Consider the following 9,998-nt stretch of genomic DNA (forward strand, 5'->3'; position numbering starts at 1 on the left):
AATGCACATCTAAGGCAGGTGGATGTAAACAGATGGGCATGTGTCTGTTTACATCCACCTACCTCTGAGTCTATCCAGGTCCAGAAAAAGCATTGGAAAGGGACCTGTGTCCTTTTTAATTTTTCCAGACCTAAATGTGATGGATTTGAGGTTACCTGATGTAAATGGACACATGTCTATTTACATCTGACTGCCCATAAATGCCACAAGGGACTGCTGTAAATATGTGCATGAAAAACTAAACCAGCATGAATGTCACAAAAGTGACATCTGCATTGTTCTGCTTCAACTCAGCAGGGGATCACCTGCTGTATGAGAATTTGAACTCCCGTGTGAAAGGACCCTTAATTCTTGTTTGGAAATAAAAGTTAACACCTGATTGGTGCAACTTGCCTGTTTCCCCCCAAGCTCTTCTTTCTATACATTACCATACATTGTGCAACTAAGGAACAGATGTACAGTATGTAGAATTCAGGAGTCAGTCTACTCTAGAAGTCAACATAAGTCTTCGAAAATGTACTTCCATAATTAACAAATTGCTCAAAAATGTTCTGTACTGTTTATTTTTTAGGCCCGTTGGCCAGCTGCCTATAGGAATTTGTTCAGCCCAGGTCTAATCCTCCACCCTTTATCCTGGATGTAACCAGCAATATATTAACCTCTTCATGATAGGCTGTGTAACGTCTTTGTAGCCGGGGTGATTCTGGTCTAAAGGCTTTGGAAAAAATGTTTTTTCTCAGATGCAACAGAGTGCATAAAGTAAGCCATACACAATTCGAACCATGTATGGGCAGGCTGAATGTACCTAAGTTGATTGATCAATCACCTTGGGTACAACCAGCCGGTCGGATTTTACATGTGATTATTGCTAGCAGCTATTATAGCCCCTAGCAATAACCACTGTTTTCTCCAAGTGGGGACACGCCCGCCCCCCCTATTGGGAGAACACAATGGCTCAGCTCACCTTTGACCGTCTCTAGACTGTGTGTCTCTCACTGTATTGGCTAGTGATAAGCCTGTTTCACATGGGCTTCAGCTTATAAAAGCAGTGTGAACAGCAAACTTTCACAAAGCATTTTGCAGAGATTTCAGCAAGCTTTGTTGAAGCTTTTAAAGCACCCTTCAGCTCCAGTTTGTATGTGTTGAACACATATCCTAAGTGGGAGTGCTGGTTGTCACCCTAAACAAGCTAGCAGGCTCAGGGCCGGCCTTAGGTGTTCAAGCGCCCTGTGCGAGCTGATCCTGTTGCGCCCCCAGCCCCCCACCAGCGCCCGGCACATTTTTTCTTGCACTTTTTTTGCACTTCATTTGACTTTTCTTTTTTATGATCAATACAAACTTAGCCCCCCTTACATTAGAGACCCCCCTTACATCAGAGACCCCCAACGGAGCCCCCCTTACAACAGAAACCCCGCACAGAGGCCCCACTTACATCAGAGACCCCCACACAGAGCCCCCTTACATCAGAGACCCCCCAAACAAAGCCCCCTTTACATCAGAGACCCCCCCACACAGAGCCCCCCCTTACATTTGATGCAGGAGAGAGCTTACTTCCCTTAGTATGGAGGCTTACCACGAGAAGAAAGTGCGGGAGGAGGAGGAGAAGGGGCGGGAGGAGGGGGAGCCGACGATCTCTCCTCTGGCGTCCCTGGCCTGGAGAGGAGGGGATCTGTCAGTGGCGGGCACTGGCGGCGGATCTGAGGCTGAGTTGTGTGTGATACACAGCTCAGCCCTGCAGCTATAGAAGACACAGGCACAGCCGCACAGCGGGAGGAAAGCGGCGGCCATGGCCTGTGTTAACCCTCTCCATGCCGCGGTCGCCGCTTACCTCCCACTGTGCGGCCTGATCATGTACGAGCTGCAATGGCCACACGGCGCCCCTTTTGCCCATGGCACCCTGTGCGGCCGCACAGCTCGCACACCCCAAAGGCCGGCCCTGAGCAGGCTTCAGTACTACTTGTTGAAAGCCTGCTGAAGCCTGCATTTGCAAACATGAGCTAAGGGGCACTTTAAAGACTTACAGAAAGCTGCTTGATGCTTGCAAAAGCTTATGTAATAACTTATATAAAAACTTGCAGTTTACATTGCTGTTATACAAACTGAAGCTCATGTGAAACAGGCCATATAAACAGGAACATGTTTATGATAACTTTGCTTCGATAACCCTGTTTGGTCAATGAACTGTAGTCAGACAGTGATTAGAGGTTATACGGTATGTGCATAGCCTAACCTTTTGTGGGGGTGCATACATGTCTAACAAATGTACGTTCCTTCAGCTGTGTATGCTATCATATCTTTACATGTATTGTGCAATGCATCGGTAAAGTAAAGGATCCCCCGTGCTCCTAAAATTAAGGGAAAAAAAACTGAAGAAAAATGTGTATATTGTTTACCTTATACTCCAAATTCCAGCTGCTTTGCCTAGCTGAAAGTGATGTCTCCACCCTCACCGCAATGGAATAAAAAAAAAACTCAGGAATCCAAACCTAGTAGTGGGAAGATACTCTTGTGTAGTGCTGGATCCCAAATCTTGCAAGAAGTTACTCCTGCACAGTTCTGGAGCATCTTCTCATGAGATTCGGGTTCACTATGGATATGCATGTGCACCTCATACCTATTTTACAAGTCTACAGAAGCTGAAAGGGGATGTAAATGGTTTTGTCAGCCTAGGCGCAGACGCCATTTGTGCCTACTATATAACTTCACTATTGCTTTGCGCCAATAAGGAGAGTGCAGGTTTCTTTTGAGGCCCACCTCACAAGAACAGAAATCTAATGCTAATGGACCTTAAACTGAGCCATTGTGCAACTTAAGCTATACAACTACCTGCAATACAGAATAGATGCCTGTATATAGATGAATTTACCTTACACAACACCTCAGGGCGCACTGTTCATATGGTCTCTTTAAATGCTGAAGTCCAGCTCAGGCCCATCCCCTCCTCTGTGTCCTTATATCGAGGCACACAAGGTAGAACACTCAACTCTTCTTCAGGAAGTCACTGTTTGCAAAATACAGTACTTCAGGATTAGGATTTCTGAGGACAATCTACACAGGAAGTGTTAGCGCATGCAGACAACTTTAGGAGGCTGAATTTCATTAATGCTAGGAATCTATGTTTTACACTAACAGGGATGATCAGATCCTGGGAATTTATCTTTGCAGCCAATAAATGTCCTGTTCTTTGCTTATTAGGGGAACTCCCTACAGCGAGTACCCTCCAAGCATCACTTGTAGTATTTGAGCTTTTTGTGTGCTCAAAGTGAGTGCCTTTTGGAATGTTTATCATACAGGGTAGATCCAAAATTGTGACTCTGTCCCTGCCTTTTGATTTCTAGGGAGCTTTTTGTATATATTCTGCGTCTGTAATGTGGTGACGAGTATTCGCTTAGTAGGCATTATCAAATTGGAAGACATTTTTCACCCTATTCGATCTAGGCTCTGACAATTGTAATAATGTTCCCTTTATTGGGGGTATTCAATAAAGCATTAGCAACACCATTCCAGTGGAATGGTCACTTTAAAACCTCCTGCACTTAAATCCGAAAAGCTTTGCCACAATTTTGTAAAGATTCTGACACTTGCACAGCTGGCGCCAGATTCAATTATTTTTTATTTGAGCCACTTAAAGAATTTTTGTCTATGGCTGATGCAAATTTAAAAAATTACAGACTAAGTACTAGATAAGGAAATAAGGGGTAAAGCATTTGTTACCCTAAAAAAAGAAATGGAACCGGTTCCCTAAAGCAGTGGTTCTCAACCTTTCTAATGCCGCGACCCTTTAATACAGTTCTCCTGGAGAATCTCCTGTACCATGCCCGCAGCACTGCACATACAGGGGCTACGGAGGAGTCTCACTTACCATTTGGTGAGGCGCCTTAGCTCTGCATTTAAAAATGGTGCTGCCCGATGCCAACACATCACTGCGCATGTGCCGTCTGCCCGAGAATAGCTGAGCATGTATGGGCTTTCCTGAGCGGTGGCGGCGCATGCGCAATGTACCAGTTGGGCCGTCTGCGGCCATTTTTTTTTTTTTTTGCGGTGCATTCTCTGTCTAAGACCATCAGAAATGTGTGTTTTCCGATTGTCTTAGGCGACACCTATGACCCATAGGTTGAGAACCGTTGCCCTAAAGCATGTAAATACAGCACAGTGCTTATGATGTTTAATTTGGCCCCCTGTATTGCCTAAAAAACCTTGCTGATCCTGCCAGTTTCTACCCTCCCCTCTGTAGACTGACCACGGTGTATCACGGCTGCTGAGCCCCGACACCGTGGTCAGTGTACGTGCCTCCGCCATCCGCAGCTATCTGCAGCTCTCCTCTGCCTCCCTCTGTGGGCCAGGGATGCTGGCTGACGCCATTACCCAATAATGGCATTGGGTAATGACCGGCATCAAGGGGAATGCAGACCTGATGGGGGTCTACTCTGCATCTCCATCAGGCTTCCCCCATTAAACAACTCAACTTCGCCGTTGCCTGTGTTTGGTGGGCAGAACCTTATAGGGCTGCTGAGAGACCAGTTCTCCATCAAGTTCACCACCCTTTTGATTGACCGTGGACAGCAGTAGGTAGGTTTTATAGTAGCAATGAAATCCACCCATTGCTGTCCTTTGTCAATCTCAATGGTTGTGAACCTGATGGGGAACTAGTCTCTTAGAACAAAACTCATTGGCCATGCACCTATCTGTGTTACAGGTGCAATGGCCGGGCGAAGAGCTCAGCGTTGTGAGAAATGTAAATTAAGCTGAATACACAAAAGTGAAAAATCACTCAACATGTGTGTAGAAATATGCTGCACTGATTTATATACCAAAAAACAACAACCAAATCAAAATAGTGCTACATATAAACGTGTATAATTATGATCCAAAATCACTATATAACAGTCTTTCATATAAATGTCTGTGAAAAAAGGTTGTGATACAATCCATCAATCATGATGAAGTCCATATAATCAGTTCAATTTGGTAAGAACAAATTGTGTGGTAGCAGACACCTCCACCACTCATGTTTTGGGTGCTCCCTCACCTTATGGTTCGACCCTCATTACATAGGTCGTATTGTACCTTTAAACAAACCAATCGGACTCTGAACCCAGTTGAACTCTCCTAGGGCTCAAACAATCCTCCCCAGAATTCACACTAGGTAAATCCAGCACTCCTCTCAGCTCAGATTATAAAGTCCTATATCGGTGCTCAAAAAGATACAAAAGCTGACAGTGCCGACTGAGGTATTTTTATGAATAAAAGAAAGAAAAAAAAATGAACTTGCATAATAACTGAATAACAAAATCACTTTAAATGCTCTTCAGGTGGATGACTCTTAACATTGGTAATGCACAAATACTTCCAGCTGCATTGAAAAACTCTCTTGCAAAGCACTACCAGGCCATGCCCTACATGTTTTCTTGGTCTGACATCATCAGGTTCTTTGGTTTGTTTTTTTTTGGCATGATTCAGCGCTGCAAATTTCTATTTGTCTACTACTCTTAATGAATTCTAGGATGTATTCTATGGAATGGTAAAGTATGGTAGCTTGTGTATCCTCCAAAAAGTTAATTGCATGTATCCTTGTTATTTGCTTATGGGCTTTCCTGTAGTCTTCAGCCAGCCAAATTTGGATCGAAATTTGGCAGGTTCAGCAGAGATCGGACAAATTTTTGATCAGTGTTGTGGCAGGCTAGTTGTACACAGGTGGATTTATCAATTGACCTGCGTACAGCCAGCCTGGCTATGTCCAGCAGTGCTGATCAATGTATTCTGACTGTGGAGAAGTCTCCCCACTGTCAGAATACAATAGCATAGTGGGAGGATTCCCCCATCCACATAAAATGTGGTGATTTTCTTTCGTTCAGCTGGTTGAACAAAAAAAAAGAAACCAACTGACTCATGTATGACCCCAAACCTTAGACAGCCACTGGCACATACCTTCCAAGACAACAATGACACTGATCTTTAAGTGTTTTAAGCAGTGACATGGTTGAAACACTGGTCTTGAAATCTTCTACGGGAAGTAAAGATGGAAAGATGTGTGTCCTTTTTCTAAACCCTCTTATTTTTTTTTCTTTCACCATTCCTGTATTTGGTGAGCCCTGTCATTTCTTTTTTCAGTGCTGATCCTGTATCGGAACCAGGGTCCCAGATTGTGTAAGTCAGTCTCAGCTATACTGTAGTCCTTCGACTGCACCAGGCTGTGCACATCTGCATATCCTATCCATACATTTTCTCTTGTAATGGTGCTGTTGCCGGTGTTTACATCTTTGCGCTAATTTAAGCACGATTGTTTCCGCCTACCTAGATTCCTAAAAGCAGTTATCCCTGCCAACATCCCTCTAGCTGCCATCCCTGGCATGACAGTTGAGGACACACAGTGTTGTGCCTGTGGGAACCTCAAAATTTCCTATTCCCGCTGGTCCCGAGCCAACCCTCATTGAAGCAGAGGGAAAGGAGGGGGGAAAGAAGATTGGAAGAGCAGATACTGCTGCTATATGATAATATTACAATCTGCTTCTAAATGTAGTCTGAGCACATTGATTGTATGTTAGAATGAAAACCTGTTGCCCAGTAAAAGGAAAGAACTTCTAGCCTGGTAGCTGTCAGTTTTTCTTTCTTCCCATGGAAAAACTACTTTTTAGTGAAAGCTATTTTTTCTTTTTTTTTTTTTACTCTGTTGCTTTGCATTTAATGTTAGCTTGAATTAGGTTAAGTTTACACTTGCAGCAGACCTTGCTGTCCTGGTGGTGGATCACTTTTCAGAGGAATTTGACAGGTGGGGAGAAGGCAATATGTCACCTCTTCACTGCCTGTTTTATTCACAAAAAGCCCAAGCAACCACCACACAGTTATGGGGTTGTTTTTGCTTTGTCCCAGTCACTCGATTGGGTCAGGTTTGGTGACGGTCTTGCCTGCCAAGTGCAACAAGGGGTATCCCTTTTGCTTTGGCATGCATACAACCCTGTTTGGCTGTCTTTGCAGCTTAAGAGAGGTGGTAAAACCTGTATCAACTGCCTATTTTAGCCAAAGCCCTTACAGTCTTTATTTTGTGAATCCGTAATCTGGCCATATACCTAGGAGAAGGGCCAGTGTTAGAAATCATGGGGCCCCATACAGCCTAAATAATGGGGCCCCCTCAGCCCCGCCCACAACCCTTTGGCCCCACCCCTGACTCTACACTGTCACAGGAAGGGGGGATCTGGGGGACTGATGGCAGGAGCTGGAACACATAACATGTTCAAAAAGGTGAACATTTAAGAACCAATATTATTCTAAACTTTTTACACTATTTTTATAAAGCAGCAGAGATGTTTTATTTTTAGAACTTTTTGGACAACTCGGGCATCATCAGGCATGAGCTCAGGTGTGTTCGGACCATAGTCTCAACCCACCTCAGCTATACCACCAGGAAGTTTTACAGCACCCCACCAATCATAACTGGAGCTGAGTGGGAGTGTTTTGATATTTGTGCCCATTCAGTTTGTGTCTGCATACACCACAGACCTATGGTGGCTCTATGGGTAGCCAGATTGTGTCCATTTACATCAGACTACCTCTGATCTGTCACATTTTGGTCTGGAATGGTCACGGAGGTAGGTGGATCTAAATGGACACGCAAGTCAATTTATATCCAGACTCTTGTAGACCTACATGGAGCTTTCAATCAGGTTTGCATGAAAAAGGCAGGCGAACCTAATTGCAAAGCTTGGATGAAAAATTCTCAAAGGGGAGTGGTTTGGAGGTGGTAAAAATGCAGCTTGGCTGTGGGTTTTTACTGCTCTAAGATAGAATCCATCCACCAGGAAAGGCATACAGGGGTGGCCAGAACTTTAGTTTGTACACTGGTGCATGCGGCGTGGGATTATATGCTTGTGCCCGAAAATGAAGAAAAAATTCTCTTCTGTTTTCATCTCCTAGGCCCCTCTATTAACCTGATGAGGCCCAGGAAATTACTATACACCTTGGTAATCAAGTGGGTGTGGGTTGATAGTTTTTTTTTTTTTATAATATATATATATATATAGCTAGAAATTACCTACAAAGCTGCTAACCCTCCCCCCCCCCCCCCATTAAGCCAATGGGGCAGTACAACAGGGCTGGTTGTACTGCCTTATCAATGGCCCTGCCTAGGAGGTTACCAGGAATTGCAGTCATGATCTGACCACCTTTGGCTTGCCCTTTTGGCCATCTGTCACATAAAAATTTATACTTGGATCACTTAGAATCTCCCCCAGGCAAACAGCTAAATACACTGTTTGACTTTTAGGGTTTGAAGATTTACAATTCTTTACAGCCAGTCTTGTGATTTACAAACATTTTTAACACTGCACAGTCAGGCAGGTGACACATAGTTCCTAATTCAGCAATTTTTCTTCCTAGTTCCTAAGTTTTCTATGTCCTCTGTCCACTTCCGGATTTTCTACTGAACAGGGAATAAGTGTCCCCTCTGTCCAAAGATCTCAATAAAACTAAAGCTGGATACACGCTATACAACTTTTGTTGTTCGATTTCCTTTAGATTTACCTTCAACTATGTAGTATAAGGGCCTGCCTGATTGCATACAAATTGAAAGTGTTTGGTTTTGACCTCAAATTATATATTTTTGGTAAATCTAAAGGAAAAAATCTAAAGACAGTTGTATAGTGTGTATCCAGCTTTCTACACCAAGAGGTAGCACAAAGATCTTATTGGCTTGCAGAAGTGTGTGTATCATGGGAAGGCTGGCCAAAGAAGTTAGAGCAGGAAACATATACAACTCGTATCATATGTATTTTACCCGTGTAGTTAGAGGTTTGTCTAGAGTTCTACTTTAAATAGGCTAAGCCTACTGAATATAGACATTTATACACTGCTCAAAAAATTAAAGTAACGCTTTGAAAACGCATCAGATCTCAATGGGGAAAAATATCATGCTGGACATCTATACCGATGTGGACTGGGTAATGTGTTATGAACAAAAGGATGCTACATCGTTTGACGGAAATGAAAATGATCAACCTACAGAGGGCTCAATTCAAAGACACCCCGAGAATCAGAGTGAAAAAATTATGCAGCAGGCTAGTCCATTTTGCTGGAATTTTCATTACAGTAACTCAAAATGGTACTCAGTAGTTTGTATGGTCCCCACGTGCTTGTATGCATGCCTGACCATGTCTGGGCATGCTCCTAATGAGACGACGGATGGTGTCCTGGAGTATTTCCTCTCAGATCTGGACCACGGCATGGCTGAGCTCCTGAACAGACTAAGGAGCAACCTGGTGGTGTCAGATGGACCAAAACATAATGTCCCAGAGGTGTTATATTGGATTTAGGTCAGGCAAGCGTGGGGGCCATTCAGCGGTATCAATTCCTTCATCCTCCATAAACTGGCTGCATACACTCGCCACATGAGGCCAGGCATTGCCGTGCACCAGGAGGAACCCAAGACCTACTGTACCAGCGTAGGGTCTGATAATGGGTCCAAGGATTTCATCGCAATACCTAATGGCAGTCAGGGTGCCATTGTCTAGCCTGTAGTAGTCTGTGCGTCCTTCTATGGATATGACTCCCCAGACCATCACTGACCCTCAGGCCACCCTCATAACGTCTGTTTCTGATTGTTTGGTCAGAGACAATCACACCAGGGGCCTGCTGGAGGTAATTTTGCAGGGCTCTGGCAGTGCTCATCCTGTTCCTTATTGCACAAAGGAGCAGATACCGTTCCTGCTAATGGGTTAAGGACCTTCTACAGCCCTGTCCGGCTCTGCTAGAGTAACTACCTGTGTCCTGGAATCTCCTTCATGCTCTTGAGACCTTCTGGCAATGGCATGTAGTAATGTGCTATCCTGGAGGAGTTGGACTGACTGCCTGTGCAACCTCTATAGGGTCCAGGTATTGCCTCATGTTACCAGTCGTGACACTGACCCTAGCCCAAAGCAAAACTAGTTAAAACCAGTCAGAAAAGATGAGTATGGAAAAAAGATTTCAGTGGCCTCCACCTGTAAAACCATTCCTGTTTTGGAGGT

Source organism: Pelophylax lessonae (assembly GCF_965119305.1).
Source record: "Pelophylax lessonae genome assembly, chromosome: 10".
Taxonomy (NCBI): Eukaryota; Metazoa; Chordata; class Amphibia; order Anura; family Ranidae; genus Pelophylax; species Pelophylax lessonae.